General features: G+C 39.7%; 1 long non-coding RNA gene across 2 annotated transcripts in view; it reads right to left on the bottom strand.

The window, feature by feature from the left end:
- LOC102064414 (uncharacterized) overlaps positions 1-18,007 on the bottom strand; it is a 444,388-nt gene that overhangs the window by 164,861 nt on the left and 261,520 nt on the right. For both annotated transcript variants that reach the window (XR_003380436.2, XR_003380437.2), the window contains one exon: positions 3,143-3,247. This is a non-coding gene — a long non-coding RNA (uncharacterized LOC102064414). The remainder of the gene's footprint in view (positions 1-3,142; positions 3,248-18,007) is intronic.

Below are 18,007 nucleotides of genomic sequence, written 5' to 3'. Positions count from 1 at the left end.
GAGCTTCTTCTGGAGCAGAAAGCCTTTCAGCTGAAATTCACATGGTAAGATATAGGCTGCTCACAGATTTTCCCACTCCTGCCTCAAGTAGACATTGTGGTTTGCCCTTCTAGAGACATGCATTCTCATTCACATGAGGTGCTGACATTTTCATAAGATAGCTGCAGTGCAGGTAAATTACTGTCAAAGCCATAAGGCAATTCCCATTTCCACACTTTTCTAATCTGTCTCTGCCTCACTTCAGCTCCTTATGCTGATTTGAGACAGTAATTCTTTCATTTTTAATTCCAGCTGAGGGCCAGGCTCGCCAGCCTCTTAGCTTATGGTGCATCACCTATGTGAAGCTCATGGGTTTTTTTTGTTTATACCACAGAACTCACTTTTACCTGTTAAAAGAATAACTTGGCTCCATACATGGGAACATCCTGCATATTTCAACCAAGCACAGCATTGCTGTCATTCTGGCCTGACTGTTGCCAGTGACCATTCAGATACCAGGCAGTGATAAACCTCATATCGAAGCTAAAGGATCTTTTACAAGGAAGTGCACTATTGTTAGCTTGTAACCTGCAATCATCTAAAAGGACCAGCAAAATCATATTGCACATCGTGGCTTCTGGTTTCAGCAAGGAAATACCTGAGTAGTTCATATTACTTGATAGCAAACATTTTCTGAAGAGAAACTATTGTCCTAACTTTTCTAAATAAGGAAAAATAAAATACATGAAAAACAATTTATGAGGGTCACTAGACTCAAGGCTCTCCAGTTCTTTTGTTGGTTGGCCTGTTGGGATTTTTTGCTTGTTATGGAGGTATTTTCTTTCATTATAGAGAGTGCAATATTGTTAATAACAAAGGATATACTGTTGATCGTTGATCGTAGATCTGTCCTGAATATCATTTAACTAACTTTCGCTATAAGGTCAGAAATAACAGTTACGCTGTTATTAAATCCACATTCTAGCACAAATACTTTGCTAGCACTTTTCTTCATATGGCAGGCAGGAGCTGAGGGGAGGCAATAGTGAGGGACAATCAGTGGAGTCTCATGCATCCTAAAACATTGCAAATAACTTAGTTTGTAATTTTCATCTGCCACACTGAACTGTTTCCCCCTAAATTCCCAAGAGCAGCCAGGTGAATCAGGAATGTATAAGAATGAAGATTAAACATATTTCCTTTCCTACACTTGCACTCAGATGAGGGGGAAGGGCTCCAAAAAACAGTTGTTTAAACTGCTTTTCTTTGAGAAAAAATTTAAAAATTGAGATGGTGCCTTTTAATTTGCTAATTAACAACTTTTACTGTGGAGAATACTGCCAAAATGGCTGAGATTATTTGATAAAGATTCATTAGAGAAGAAGAAAAATAGAAATTAAAGGAAAGAAGATCTTAGATAATTCAGAATGTTCCAATGAAGCCAACAGAGCCAAGGATGCAATTTAGGGTACATAGTTTCCAAATTTTTGTTTCCTGTATTTTCACATACTGCCTACTAAAGCAGCCATTACGAGCAACTCGATAGGTGCTGTGGGCTGATTATGTGACAAATCAGGATCAGGTGAAATAACACACAGCATTTGCCAAGAAGTATAATTTCAGGAATCCTGAAATTATTTCTGGATTTACACTGAATAAGTGCAATTAGGGTTTGAGAGCTAGATGCTGATAATGTTGCTAACTATCACTCTCTTTACTTACTCTATTCCAATTATTACAGCCCGACCCAGACACGAGACTGGTTCCATTCTGTCCTTCACTAAACACAATTTTAACCCAAACCACTTTTCTCCAAAAAGAATGCCCAAAGACATTGAACTAGGCATTTAGATTATTCAGACACTCGCTACTGTCATTTTAATATTCCTTGAGTTGACAAGAAAATAGGCCAGTAGCCTAGTGGCTGCTGAGCCTGTAGACTACCTTAGCCTCAGGCACTGTTCTGAACCACTCATAACATGATCTGAATATTATGTTAAAATCTTCCCTTTTTTCAAGTGAGTGCCTTAACAAGAGAATGCAAATCAATCTAAACACTAACCTCCTCAATCTGTTTCTGTTGATGTCTCACATTTATTGGTTATTTATGAATCCAGTGAGTAAATCACAGTTTAGCTCAGTGGTCAGGGCATTCTCTAAGAAACATGAAAGTGGCTTTTCATCCTCTTCCACTGATAGTCATTAATGCAATTAAAACAGCAATGACTTAAGAGCATTTTTACCAGGACATCTTAACCAGATGGCTCACATTTTCTACTATTAGTAAGACACCAGGATTCAGTCTTCACTAGGAGAAGAGGGAATGTCCTCCACACTGAATAAATAAATGACCAGTACTTAAACAGACTAAGCATGGAGGAAGAAGAGGGGTAAAAAGGAGATAATAATGGAAAATGACCCTGTCTCAAATAGACAGTAAGTTAAAAGTGGAATTAAAATTCAACCTCCTGTCAGATGAAGACAGGCTCAGTTACTACAAAGCCTTGCCTGCCCTCACTTCCTTTGCTGCTAGTTTTCCTATTTTGTCAGACCCGTTCATCAAACCACTTCATATCACCTGGCTTTAGAGCCCAAATATGCATTGACAAGTTGTCCCTAAGCTCCATTTCTGGAGACATTTCTTCCTCTTAATCTGGAATAAATTCTAAGATAGCTGAGGTGAAACATCCCTCCAGATTGCAGTGCTTGACTAAAAGAGTGGCCTATAGTGGTGAAACTGAATGAGGATGACTTCTTTTCAGATGCCTGAACTACACAAGAGAAACCTCTATAATCCAGCTGCCCTGTCCACGTACAACACCTGTTTAGCCTACAGAGATACCATGATAGTTACTGCATGTTTCAAAATCTTCAGAAAAGGTATCAAGTATGCACTATTTTCAGCACTTTGCATTCAGATTCAAATTCATTTATAGATTGCTATTACTCTTCAGTTCTTAAGAAACCCATCCTAAATTTTTACAGAAGTGTCAGTTAGCAAACACTAAGTTCCAACAACACAGTAACCATCCTTAATAGCTGGCTTTTTAATGGCATCCAAGACAAAGAATAGAAAATGTTTCAGGGATGCTGATGAAAGAGATGTGCCATCTCTTCATGAATAAAAGAAAGTGAAAAGCACTCCACAACTGAGCATACTCACCAGCTGGAAGAGATGGAGAGGCAGCAGGTAGGTGCAAATAAAAGCCATTTTGGGGCTCTAGCTGGTTTTCTCTGTATTCCAAAGGACAAAGAGCAGAAGAGCTTTCTGTGAAAAGAAATGAATTCAGATTTAGTCCAGAACTGACTAGTCAATTTAAAGGGACCAGAATCCAAACTCACTCATTTTTAAGGATTAGGCCCATCACACACACACTGTTTTTCAATATTGTTCTCTGCAATAAAAATTGAGATTGTTTTCTGAACAGGATGCCAGCTGCTTCCTGTTCATGCTACTAATACATAACACTGCCATTGTATCACATCAAGGGATCCTCACTCTGATCACCAGCCAGCAGAACAAATGCACTATATTGAGTAAATCCTCATAAAACGCTACAGAATCAATTGGTGTAATTCAGCCTAGTCACACTGACTTCAGCAACATTTTACTCCTGCTTAGGACCTAATCTGATTTGTAATTTATCTTTCATGTGATTAACTAATTGCTGTACACTTATAAATAGGAAATCCAATTTTATAGGTTATGCACGGATCACATAGTTAGTCACACTTACATATTATGAACTCAGGTGCATTTGCAATGAAAAGAAGAAACCTTCCTGTGGCATGAGTTGTCTTGCTCTCCCTTGCCATAAAGAAGCAATCTCTGACCTTCTGCAGCTCTTACTGTGAACCTTCCCTTCCCTCCCAAGAGGTGATCTTCCCCAAGAAGCCACGGCCCCATTCCATGTAACTCAAAACTGCTGTTACCATGGTTAATATTTCTGACTTGATTGGCACCACTAGTAATTGAACTGCAGTCTCTTGAGCACAGCAAGCTCTATTCATTAGCCCCTATTGTGTTAGGACACTGCATCAACCCACATTATTTTTCTGTGTAAAAGGGAAAAATCAGCCATGAATACAAAGTTGTGTTGCCATACAAAATTTTGCAGTTTTGCTGTTGGATTAATTTTATGAGATTAAATAAAATATTTAAATTTTATTTATGTCTATTATGGTACAATATGGGAAAAGGCACCTTCATTTTGACTGCTTAATATTATGTACATCTAAAACCCAAAATAGTTTAGTACCAGCTTTATGAGGAGACTTTTGGTTTCATCACAAATTAACAAAACCTTTGCAGTCTTCTGTCTCTTTTTCTCCCTTTTTCTCCCTTCTCTTAATATAGAGTTACACTTTATATGAATTTTTTGATTTGAGTCAATATGTGATGGAATGCTATATAAGTAATGAAAAGAACAACATACCAGAAGCTTTCCTTCCGGTAAGAAAACAAGACAGATAAGTTTTAAAATTCAACTTTCAACTGCCTATTCAGACAAAGACATTTTGTATTTTATATATTTTAGTAGTTTTTATAGATGACACTATTGTATATGTAAAGGAATCAGACCAGTTAGAAATTACTTAATAAACTCTGTCAAATTGGAGCTGACATTTTAATAGAAGCAGAAAAAATATGAGAAATATTTCATATTCTGATCCCATAAACACTTCAGTAAATTAATAGCCTCCAACATCAAGGAGATGGCCATACCAGCAAGTTGTTCCAGAGTAGTCCTTCTGTTCATACTGCTGCATTTTTAGTGTAAAAATTACCCTCTTGGTTTCATCTTTGCAAAAGTTTTCATATTTTGTCTGTTTTATCTCTTCTTCCTTTTTCCCTTAGACAGGACCATGAGAGATGTCTGAGAAATATTCATAACATAGATTTTTTTTTCCCATGGGGAAGAGGGAAAAAAAGAACACAGTAAGAGAAATAGAGGTGCTAAAGGAAAAATTTTGCTTTACTCCATCAGCCTGCTTTGGCATTGTGAGATGGATCTTGGAAGACTAAACAGCTTGCAGGGCTTCAGAAATGTGAGCTAGGGAAAGGTGAATGCAAGAGAGAGCAAGAGACAATGTCAGATATTGACAGTGGGAAAACTGCTTCTCATCATAGCTTGTCGTTAAGTGGAGTAAGATATTCTTCGCACTCTCAATGCCAAGGTTCTCACCTCTCTAAAATTTACACTCTGTGTTGAAATCCCAGTAATTTATTCCCAATTCCTTCAGTTTCCAGCCTCACCTAAGTCCACTGTATTACGTAGAGGCAAAAAAGTTTACAAGGACAAGTCACACAAAATCACACATGTTCTAGCAGAGACTCACTCATACAACAAAATTGTGCAAAAGGTCAGCACTGAGAGTTGCCTCCCCAGGGATGGATGTTCCTGTCGGTGGCTCTGACTTGTTTCAGCTCTCTCTGAGAGTGTTCAGTGCTTGGAACTTCAGAAAAATCTAGTTGTGTCCCATTTTACACAAATGACTATGGAAGCACACAAAATTGGTGGCACTGTATATTTATATCCTTTTCCATAGTGAAGAGATAATAACACTTATCTCTTCCTTTATCATTGTGAAGCTTACTTTATATTTGCAAGGTACTTGGTTGATAAGACCAGCAGTTGCCAAATAAAATTCATGGCACTGTGAAAATTCCTTATCTGGTGCATGCCTGCTGTTGGGACTACATATGAGGAGCACTAAGAGTGACAAATAGACTGTGAAATGCAGTACTAACTGAACCTGCTTCATTCTGAGTGAGTGATTCTCTGATACCTAATATGCTGGTTGAGCCAACGTAGCAAGGTTCTGAGGACACACACTATTTCCCCCTTTCCCACATCAAGTGTAGATTAGATGGTCCAATAGATTTAAAGTCATTAGAGAGAGTACTGGCCAACAGAAAATAACAAAATACTCATTTCTCAAGGAAAAAGGGTTAAAACTAATTATTGATCATCTGTCTCATTTATCAGTTTCTTCCATACCATTCAATAACCAATGTAGGCACCCTCTGGAAAACCATTATGTGATCAGGTAATAGTTTTCATAGCACACATGCCAATGGATATGTCTGCAGGAACAGTATTGTATTTATTGTATTATAAATTAGTGTTGTGCGATCCACAGATGAAGGCCTGTGGATCTCACAATACTAATGCATTCACACTTCTGATTACCTCATTTCCTAACTGTAAGTTGTTTTAAATGTAATCTTCCATTAATTTGTCTTTGAGTGTGCATAATCTATACAGCTACATGTCTTCTTATATTTATTTTGCATTTTGAGGTTAAACTGGTGGCTTGATGCACCAGCCCACCCTCAGTACCAACAGCCATGTGCTCCCAGAGCATGGGCATACATGCTCCTGTAGCTTTCTGAGTTCTTTCTTTATTTCTCCAGGGCTCTATTAGGAAGAGCATTGCTAGCAGGTAGAAGGGGTGATCCTCCCCTCTGCTCAGCCTGGGTGAGGCCACACCTGGAGTGCTGTGTCCAGTTCTGGGCTTCTCAGTACAGGTGAGACATGGAGCTCCTGAAGCAGATCCAGCAGAGGCTACAAAAATGATTGCTTGACTGGAGCATCTCTCTTATGAGGAAGGGCTGAGGGAGCTGGGCCTATGGACTCGAGAAGAGGTCCACAGTGGACCAGTGGACCTCTTCTGCACAGTGAAGAGGCCAATATCTTCTTCTCATCAATATCTATAGGTATATGAAGAGAGGGTGACAAAAGGATGAAGTCAGGCTCTGCTCAGTGGTGCTGGGCTATAGGACAAGAGGCAATGGGCAGAAACAGATGCACAGGAGGTTCCATTTCAACATGAGGAAGAACTCTGTTGTCTAAGTGACCATGCATTAGAACAGGTTTCCTGGAGGGGTTGTGGAGTCTTCCTCACTGGACATATTCAAGAACTATCCAGACACAATCCTATGCAAAGTGGTCCAGGATGGCCCTGCTAAGCAGGGAGGTTGGGCCAGATGCCCCACTGCGGTCCCTTCCAACCTTACCCAGTCTGTGATTTCTGCTCTTCTTTTCACAGCCTCATCACCATGTGAGATTTGTAGCGCTAAGTAGCCCCACAAATGGTCATTTCTAGCATGGATTAACTATACATCCTTGTGTTTCACAATTTACACAGTCGTCTTCAAGCTCCTGCTGGGACCACTGCAAGCAAATCTCATGTATGAGCAGACTGGTTATTTTCATGCCAGTCAGCTTTCTTTCTTTTTGTTGGCCAACACGCCTGCTACATAAATAATCATGGTTAAGAATAGAGCTAAATTCTATTTCTCTGTTTGACATGCTGAACTAACTGTGAATATTCTCAGCTCAGCTTTTTAGAGCAGTTTGTAAACAGCACAAAAACCAGATGTGACTCAAAGGACACTCATGTAAATATGAAAAGTCATAATTCAAAGTACAATGTTAAGTCTCAGTAATTCACACCAATATGAGCTTTCCACTTTAATGACAACAACCCTGATCTGAAAAGTACTACTGTGTAAATTTGTATAAAATTGAGTACATTACAGGGTCTCAAAATCATAGTCACATTATAATAATAAGACTGGACTTTTCCTGAAGCCCAGTACACACAGACACAGATTTTCTAGAGCTCCTGAGGAATGTAGGTGCATAGGCACTACTGAAGATCAGTGAGATTTCCATGGCTAAATCCCTAAGATATGTTGGATTCAATCCCTTGCAATTAATAATTCAAGTACCATATAAAGCTATTCACTTCTATATTTTCATATAGATAAAACAATAGGCTTCATTTGGACTGATCCTGAATCACACCTGCTTACATACCTTTACAGAGAGCTAATACATGTTGGTTATGTCACCTCAAATGGGAGAGAGAACATCTGAGTCTGGCTATGGCTGTTAATTATCTTTGCTTCTATTCTCTTGGGTTCTTTATCTTCAGTATTTCCCATTTTCAAGATAATTTTTTCATGTGTGTTTTGTTATACACAGTTGTTTTCTTCTTGGCCACACACTTTTTTTTCTGGATCACCAGATGGGATTCAGAAGGTTTTAGTGACTTAGCTGCTTCCTTCTCCAAGTTGTATTTACGATCATGACAAAGCATTTGGGTTAACTCCTTCTTGTTTTCTGATAGAACTGAAGCAAAATTAAATGTGCTTGTTAGTCAGACACTAGGGAAGTTTTTGAAGTTAGAGGTATGTCTGTGTTACCAGAACACTGTCAGGGACAAAGGAGATAGTCACACTACCCCTGTAACCCTCCACCCATACCCCTCCAGATTTACTCTCCCTCACTTTCCCATACATGTAAGTGGAATTCTATCCCAGACAGTCTTGCAGAGCCTGCTGATCAGCAGCATTCATTACATTAGAACAGTTCTATCCATTACAGCACAAAATCCATCAGTGAAGGAGCAAATCATTGATGTAACACATGAAGCAATATTGTGCCCGCATTAGGAGAGGGAGTGCTCCTTGAGCAAACATCAGGTGCTGGGGAGAAACCCCCAGCAGGAGACTGCACATGAGGTCTTCTCCCTGTGAGCCCCTGAGAGGTGACAGACGTGGATACAGAACAGGGCTGCAGAAGGGCTCCACAAAGAGATGTGCACTGGAGAGCAGCTGCTTGGACACGCTGCTCACTGCTACATATTGGATTCCAGTGAATAAAATGGTCACTGTTTCACTCCACAAATGTGAGGAACAAGTGCAGCAGAGTCCAGGTGTATGAATGCTGTTCACTGCACTGATATTGAATCAAAACACTAAAAATTGTTTTGTTTGCGTATTCAAACTAACAACAAAAATAAAAGTCATTTTAGTAAAATATTATCCTAATGTTTGACCCAGAGTCCCAAAGATACAGGATTGAATCCTCAGTGTTCAGCTCCTCCACAACTGGAAAGCAGTGAGATTTAATTATTTTATGGCTAGAAGATAAATAACAATCCCTGTAGGAAACTGCAAGTAGTATTGCAAAAGATTTGCCTTATTTGGGTTTGTTTTCTTTTACACAGGGTGATATAGTTGCTGAATCATTATTAATAATTGTTTATGTCACAGTAATGCCTTAAGCAACCCTCCAGGACAAATACTTAAAAGGATAAACCCTAAGCAATAACTCCAGCAGAGAAAGGGAGATTTTGTTTTCCCTGAAGCTAGACCTCTTGCACCTGCAGTTGAGCTGCTCCCCAAACTGCCAATGCCACCCATGTGTGAGCAGGTGGTACTACTTTCCCTTCTTCTGCTGTGGAAACTCAATCACCCCTCAGATCCTCAAGTTCCCAAGAGATCTGTCAAGGAAAATAAAACAAGCCTGGCATGCACTCAGCTATGATAGTCAATCTGAATAATTCCCTAGCTTTGGTGTCAGGCACCATGCAGCTCCCACTCACCTCAGTAGGAGGGAACTGGCCCTGTGCATTGCCCAATTTATCAACATGATACATGAAGTCTGTCTGGAAGATAAACAAGGGGACATATTGCAGTGACATACAAACTCTTCTCAAGTTGTGCATCCTAGGAGATAGATTACATGATGAACATGTGCAGTATGCCTTTTCCAGCTTGTGCTTCTGAGCTGAACTGTGATGTCCTTCCTGAAGAGAAGCTGCATTTTATCTCACAGATAAAGCTGGCTATCCTTTCAGGAGAAGCTCTCAAAATTCACTTCTCAGGTGCCTAATGAGAAGAGATTTATAACCCCTTGCCTGATGACATTTTGTGTTGTCTTTCTCTTTGAGGAGAGGTGAAGCTGTACATTTCCATTCAGATGAAGACAAAGGAAAAGGAGCAAGCCTTATGATATAAAACCATCACAGACCCTACCTTCCTCCTACCAAAGCTGTTTGCAAAGGCAAAGCTACCTCAGTTCCATGCTTCCCCTCTAATTCACCATCACTTGAGAGAGAAGACAACACACAGTAATTTTTAAAAGGCATTAGGAGTAATATTGTGACAAACAAGTCAGCAGCATTTCAACACCTCCAAACACAGAATGGCAGAAATGCGCCTGTCAAAGCACAGCTACAGAATAATTTCTGAACTTGCCATCCTCAGTGTAAACTATGAAGGTGGGAAATCTCCAGGAACCTGAAAGACACATAAAGACAGCTTCCCATCTCCCAGCCAAATTGATCTGGAGATCTTTTCACTTCTTATGCCTTTGAAAACTTACCCTCCAAATGTAGTGGATGTTAGAGCTATTATGAAATCTGCTACACCTGGACTGCACTATTGCTGAAAACAGATTATCTGTAGATAGTAATCTTTTAATAACATATTTTCAAATTACCTGTTCTCCTTTTGTCATTGATATGTTTTCATATGCTCCAAATTCATTACAAGTATTGATGCTAATCTTGTGTTATCTGGCTGAAGAAAAAAGGTTAGCATGGGAGTTTTTGAGAAATCAGTCACAAAAATAATCCCCTTAAAAATAAATATATTCATATATGGGGAATATACAATCGAGATAGCTAGACAAACAAAAAGGTTGGCACTGGATATACATTTAGACTGTGTTAAAGTATTTTTTAAAATGCTAGGTGCCTTAATACAGCTTTTTACATTCACACCAATTACTCCAAGGCTGCATGAATTTGTATCTTACCTGTTCAGTCCCAGGAACAAGCAAAAGTCAGTGTCCTGAGACCTTCAACTCACATCAATTCTTTCATCAGGTTGCCTACTGCTCCTTAGCAAACTTGCTCCCCTAACACTGGAGTCTCTCTAGGTAGCACATTTCAGCAGGTGGCTCAGAGTTGCTCAGACACTGGGCCAGCTGGATGCTATCACCAGGTACAGAGCACCCAGACCCGCCCATGTGGAGTATCCTTTTGTCCTAAAGCACACAATTCAGCCCTAGAGATCTTAGGTCCTCAGTGGCAGCCCCTGGGTTACCCCAGGGCTACAAGGCTGGTACCTGAGTTTGGCTCTACAGGTCTCCAAGGAAAAAGGTACTGGTAATGACCCATCTCTGCTCCAGCTGCATCTGTGTTTTTTTACAGCTATGCAAATATGAGCAAACTAGAGACCTTTTTCTCACTAGAGATCTTTCCTTAAGCATGGCCCAGCCCTCATTCAAACACAGTCAAGACTGGAACAGGATGACCATATCCTAACTGCTTTTTAGGGATAGTTCTTGTTATGTGTTCTGTCACCATCCATCTCCAGATATGTACTGATTAAATCCATTACCAGGGCCTTGCTTGGCAGTTTATGTGTGGACAATCCAGTGACTGAGCATACACTGCTAACACAGGTTGGATGTAGCTTCTGTGTCCTCAACTGCCAAGGGAGAGATGAACCCAAGGGAGAGATGAACCCACTCTTGTCCTGGGCTGCCAGCACAAAGTCTCACTGGGGCCCACTCCACTCAATATTCAAAAAAAAATTTGGGTCCATTTTTTGCCCAAACACACTCACACATGGTGGTCAGAAAAGCCTGTGTGGCATTTAACACTGTGGTTGGTAAAATGAGTTTTGGGAAGTGGTTAGAACTAGGACTAGCTAAGGTGGTGTACTTTAAAGTGTGTATCAAGACACTCCAAAAGAAACAAAAGTAATGGGGTCTCCACATTATATCAGTAGATGTCAGAGCAGCCCAAAGGATTAATGAAACAGAAGGCACAGTTTTGTCACTTTGATACTCAGCTTCCATGCAGCCTTTTAAATTAGCCTCCTCAAAATCAAACACACTCTCCTCTGCACAGAACCACAACACACACAAACAGGAATATGCAATGCAATTTGGAGAGACAATATTGGGCTGTAAAATTTTGGACTCTTTCTCTCACAGACACAATCAGTGCCAGTGTTGTGTATCTGTCTACCTGCACAAACGAAATAATTACCAGACTACAGCATTCTGCAGTAATGATCATTAACTGCAGTAGCAATATTGCAGACTCTAGGGCCTTATTGTAATCCTCCTCATTTCAGTGTTAAACTACTCTAACTTCATTAGCTTCACTGGAGATACTCCACTTTACACCTACATAATTGAGAGCAGAATCAAGCCTCCACTGCTGTGGAAAATACTGGGTAGTGCAGCACTTTTCAAATAAAATGTAATTAACATGAAATTCTAGATCCATATTGCAATTTGCAGAATGATCACTGTGGGTGCAACATGACTTCCAACTCCCTCTCTCATCTTAATTTAGTTAGAAATAGGGCTGCTGTGTAATATTTTCTCCATAGCAGGAAACAGAGGCATATTTCTTTTTCTTTTCCTATTGTTATTTTTTTCTCTTTATAAATCTTTGTCAGCAAAGGATTACTAGCTCACCTGAGAGAGGCAGTTAAAGTCAGATACTTGCCCATAATTAGGGAAACTTGGAATCCTTGACAGTGAACACCTGGCTTCTCATTACTACCTGAATTTTATACTTCCAAGTGTTAATCTCTCCTCAGGGTTTGCCTTGGAGTTTCATTCTGGTATTCAATGAAACCATCAGGTTTTCCAGGCACTGACACCTTTGAAATGTTTTCCACATGGGAACCAATATGAAACATGTGTGATTATTACTGATTTCGCTGTGTTGATTTCTATTATGGTAGCACCCTGGAAAAATAGTACAGACAGCAGTAATAAAATCTTTCATTGAATAACTTCATACAGCAGGAAGAGTTGTGTTTAAAGGGGCTGGTTTAATGTGAGGAAGGGGTGGGCATTGCTATGATGAATGGTGTTATCATGATTATAACTTGGTTTAAAGACTCTAAGAACTTGCACATTTTTTAGCCTTGAGAGTAAGTTCTTTCCTCTTCCAGCACTTCTTTCCTCTTAAAAGCCATCACTGCTGCCATTCCTCATAGCTCTAGATGAAATACATGGGCTAGCTGGGGGCATGCTGATTGTGAAGTCCCAGCTAACAGGGCTACAGTTCAGGCAGATTACTGTAATTTCCTTTACTTTCCTGAGAGCAGAGCTTTCTTCCCAACCTTTCCCAGCCTTATGGGCAGGAAAATTTTCTCATTCCCACAAGACCAAATGTGCTGGTATCTTCGTACTTTTACTCCAGACATTGGAAAACCCAGGCAAAAAGGATATCTCTGGGGCTTTTCTTCTGTTAATCAGAAGGATTTACTATCCTGTACCTGAATAAGAGTTGTTTAAATCACTCCAGGCCCAAAGCTCTTATTGACTACTGCAAGGTAATAGAGGTAATAAGAAATCAAAATCTTCTGAAAGAAAAACACCAAAGAGTTTCCATACATCTGAAACCCACCCAGAAACATGAAAACAAATTATTTTTAAACAACAGTGCATTTGGTTTTGGAAAGCACCAGGTGACAATGAGAAAAGCACCCAGGTTGTCTTTCCTTGATCAAGTCCAAGCCCTGATGCACTTGCATTTTTAAAGTTTTCAGTGAATTCAGGAAGAGCAGACTTACTGCAGGAGTAACAAGCATGCTCAGTGAAAGAAAATATGTAAAACTTGTTTGGGATCTGAAGTGGAAAAAAAAAGGAAGCAAAGCAGTGGAAGATTTTGTGATCTAAGCCTGATCTAAGCCTGAGCGTCTGAATTAGTAGTATTTAACTGATAAAAGAACAGTTGTCATGGAATCCCAGAAGAAAAATATTGAAAAAACTGAGAAACCCCAAGTTAACCTATGGTGAGTTTTATATGTGAAATTAAGTAAGAATGCAAAATGTAATCAAAACATCGAAAACTCAAAGGTCCTGATCAAAGTAGTCGTCTTGAAGTTCAGTAACAAAAAATGGAAAACACCTTTGAACTACAAGGCTCAACTCAGATTCCAATGTCTAATGTGTCACAGATGCTAAAGATGAGCATCAAATATAGTCCAGCAGAACAAGAGAGCTTGTTCTTCACAGGAGATACAGGAAATTTCATGTCCCTATTTCCCAGAACTCAATTTCATTTAAAAGCAGCTTGAGTCCAGTTCTTACTACTGACAAAGGACATCTGAATTTTTTTCCCTGGAAAATAACATTTGCTTTCTTTATTTGCACAATTATTATTGGAGGTCTGAGTACAGGCCTGGGACACACTGCTGCATATACTTTGAAGGAGACTACATAAGCTTGTTGTCAGAACTGGAATGCAAACCTGTTTCCCCAGACCTTTTGTGAGGTCCAAGATGTATGGCATTTCCCAAATTCCTTGGGGATATCAAATAATCTTCCCAGTCTCCTGGTTGCTTGTGAAGTAGCTACAGAGGACTGACTCCCATTCACCTGAGCTCAGGTTAAAAATATAAAGATGTCTTCATAACTATATGCCTCAGATTATTCAGAAAATAAAAATAAAATAAACCAAAAAGAAACAAAAAAGGCACATATACTATAGGAAAAGTGTGCATTATATCCTTCATTTGTATGTCATGCAAGGTAAAGTTCAACTTAGATGCTTCTTTCCTCAACACTTTTTCAATCTCCATTGACTGTTTCATTTCCTGCATTAACCCCCTTCTCCTCAACTCCCTACAGTTACTTTCCCCTCTCTGTTGTAATACCTTTCCTGCCTCTGCCTTTGATTTTATGAAAATTTGGGTTGTCTGGGGTGATGATTAGAGAACTGAAAATAGAGTAATACAATAGTCCTGTGCTAGAGCTTTAGACTCAAACAAAGCACAGAGAATCACTACCTGCTCTGCTGGGAGCATTTCTGAGCACTCAGTGCCCCTTGTGCAATTCTTCAGATCTTACTACTTGTCTTACAGTTATGTGTGTCAGGAATTAATTGCCTCACAAGGCTACAGGGCAGATTTGTGCCACAGTCCAGGTCTCTGGGACTGCTGTCTTGCATCACAGACGTGTGCCCTGTCACAGGAATGACACAATGCCAGCTTTCCCACACTCAACCATCATTGATCTAATTGTATCTGCATATAGATGTTAGTATGTGTCACTTGATATTTCTGCAAGTCTCACTTCCTTTGACATCAGCTTCTCTCATTATAGAGACTGTAGTTCTCAGGTTTTTTGTTAAGGTCATAATTTCATGAGGTCATGAAATACGTTGTGGTGATACCTCCTGTGAAGAGTTGGTGGCTCTGCCCCAGTAAAGCTGACAAACTCAAGTCACTCATGAAGTTACAAGGCAAATTGTTGGGTGCTGAAATGTTTCTATTAATTCAACTCATGGGTTCTCACAAGATGAGGAACTCTGAGGAAATGCTAATTTAACAGCCATGATTTTATCAATTTTGGCTGAAGACACTGACTGATGGAACCAGCTTTTACTGTCTGTCAAGAGAAATAATAAAAAAAAATCCCAGAAGGTTTTACAGACATGCACAAAAGCAATGAAGGAGAAGGGTCAAAAAATTCATAGGACAAAGAAACATATACATTCATGTGATGGGGAGCATCTGACTTAGCTGATGGATCAGCTCAAGAGGTGGAAATGCTGTCTTGTACAAAAAACAAGAGAAATATCTAAACAGAAGCAAGAGTACCAGCTTCCAAACAAATGCTGTACCAGGTGAATAAGGAAAGGGCAAAAAATGCATATAGGATTTATCATATTTATCTTATGCTAGTAAGTAAGGAGTAAAAGAAAACCTGAACACAGACCTCTGAGATATTATTAATAAATATACCCATACCACCCTGTATACTTGAAATATAAAATAGTGTGCTCACATACTTGTCACTAGTGATTTCTAGGAAAACATGTTTAAATTTGTGAAGTCAAAAGAGTTGGTGTTTTGTTTAGTGGAGGGAACAAAAAAAAGTTGTTTTGGATGAGAACAAATGTTTCATTTTGTGTTTTCCAATTCAGTCAACAACAAAATATACTTCATTACTAACATCACTTGCGTGTCAGGCACATATAGAAGAAAACAAAAAACATAGATTTATGTTGTCTATTGCACTGGAGAAACCCAAGAGGAAATTCTGTTTGACAGGCAAAAAAAAGAAAACAGGGAAGAATTCTTATTTCAAAACTTCTAACTGGATTAAAGTGACAGGGAACAAATTACTACAAGCCTCAGAAGCTGAGGACTTCCATCTCTAGGTGTGCTGGTGTTTCTATTATGAGCCTCCACTTCAAATATAACTACAGAGACGAAATTTATTTTCTGGTTTTATGACCTTTTTAAAGGCATATTAATGTTCTACATAACTGAGTATTTGCACAGTACTTTATTATGTGAAATACCATTAATTTCAATGGGAGTTTGTGTAGTATGGTAACGATGTCATTAAACAGTGCTGTTAAACTCATTGGGCTATTTACCATCCTGAATTACACCTGGACAACCCCTGCCCAGAGCAGCATGGCCTCTCCCACACCTCTGTACCTGACTCATACAGTGTGCCCCTGCCTCCCCTGGCTAGCAGGGGCCAAAGACCAAAGCTCAGCAGCTGCAGGTAATGACTAACAGGAGGTTTTGAGACATAGCCCATGCTAAATCCATCTGCACAAGAGCAAGATTTGTCCAAAAGACACTTACAGACCTTTATTGCATGGCTATGCCATGAGTTGGAATGGTTTCATTTATCACTTTATCCTAAAACGTCCCAGGTTTATTCTCACAAGACTTTTGTGAAGAAGAAAAAGAGCAACCTAATTCCGTGGGGTTAAATTAATGCACACACAGAAGATATGATTGCACACAACGAATTCTTCCAGCAGCCTGAGCCCTGAGCAGCATCCTGACCAGAAACTGCTTTACAGACACATTACTTCTGCAACCAGGGGGAACATAAGTATATGACATGTTTTGTAGGTGATTATTTCCATTTTAATCCATGGATTAATGGATTTAATCCATGGATAATAACTTGCATGTTCAAGAATTTCCAAGATGAGGCATTAGCCTGCATCTTCAGGTAATGCTTGGAATAGAGGGGTTGAGTAAACTACACCATCTTTGAAGTAGATTAAGGAAGTATTGTGCTCAGCATCACTGCTCTAAGATATCATCAAACCTCTTTCCTGCGTGTGCCAAGCTGAGAGAAGAAGACCTGTTTTCCTTTCTATTCTATCCACACTGCTTATCTTGAAGAGAGGAGAGAAACTGATGCACAGATGGATTCGAGAATGAGAGGCTGGAGTGCAGCCCTGCAGGAGGAGATCTGAGGCTTTTGATTGCTTATAAACTCAATTTGAGTGGACAAGGTTCAGTGAAAAGGACCAACTATATACTTGGAGTGCATTGAGCACCATGTAGCTAACTGCTCTAAAGTGATTGTCCCACTATGCTCAGCACTGGTGAGGCCTCGCCTCAAGCACTCTGTGTGGTTTTGGGCTTCACAATATCAGAGGGATATAAAAGCTTTAGAGAGTGCCCGAAGGAGGGCAACAGAGATGGAGAAAGGACAGGTTAACATGACTTAGGAGGATTGGCTGAGTGTCCCAGGTTTGTTCAGCTCAGAAAAGAGGAGACTGAGCAGTGACCGCATTCCTGTCTACAACCCTTCAAGCTGCAGAGCACAGAGCGAGACACTGATCTCTTCTGCCTAATGTCTGGTGATAGAACACAAGGGAATGGCTTTAAGCTGCATCAGATGAAGCTTGGAATGAATATAAGGAAAAGGTTCTTCCCTGGGACAGAGACCAAGCACTGAGAGAAACTCTCCAGGGAGTAGGACATTGCCCCAGGTCTGTTGAGTATTCAAGGACCATTTGAACAAGGCATTTAGACACTTGATTTAAGTTTCAGGTTTCCCTGAGTGGAATAAAGAGTTGGACTCAATGATCATTGTGAGCCCCTTCCAACTCAGGATCTTTCATAAATTTGTGAAAATACGGACAGCCCCATCCTCAGCTTTCCGCTTGATCTAGAGCCAGCATGCCAGAACAGGCCTGAAACCAACAAGGGCCTCATATGAAGGCAGTTCTCATTTTCCATCTTCACATCACAGCTTGTAGCCCAAATCATCTCTGACTTTAACCTCTGTCATTTTCTCTCTTTCTCAGTAATGTTTTTTTTTTTTTTTTTACAATGGTTTCTTCCTGCCCCACTGAAGTCAATGAAAAATAAGATCAAGCTCTTTTCTTTTTGGATTTTTTGAGGTTTTGGTATCTAATTTGGATTGCA

This window comes from Zonotrichia albicollis, chromosome 3 (genome assembly GCF_047830755.1).
Source record: "Zonotrichia albicollis isolate bZonAlb1 chromosome 3, bZonAlb1.hap1, whole genome shotgun sequence".
In the NCBI taxonomy this organism is placed as follows: domain Eukaryota; kingdom Metazoa; phylum Chordata; class Aves; order Passeriformes; family Passerellidae; genus Zonotrichia; species Zonotrichia albicollis.
This window is presented reverse-complemented; position numbering and strand designations above follow the sequence as displayed.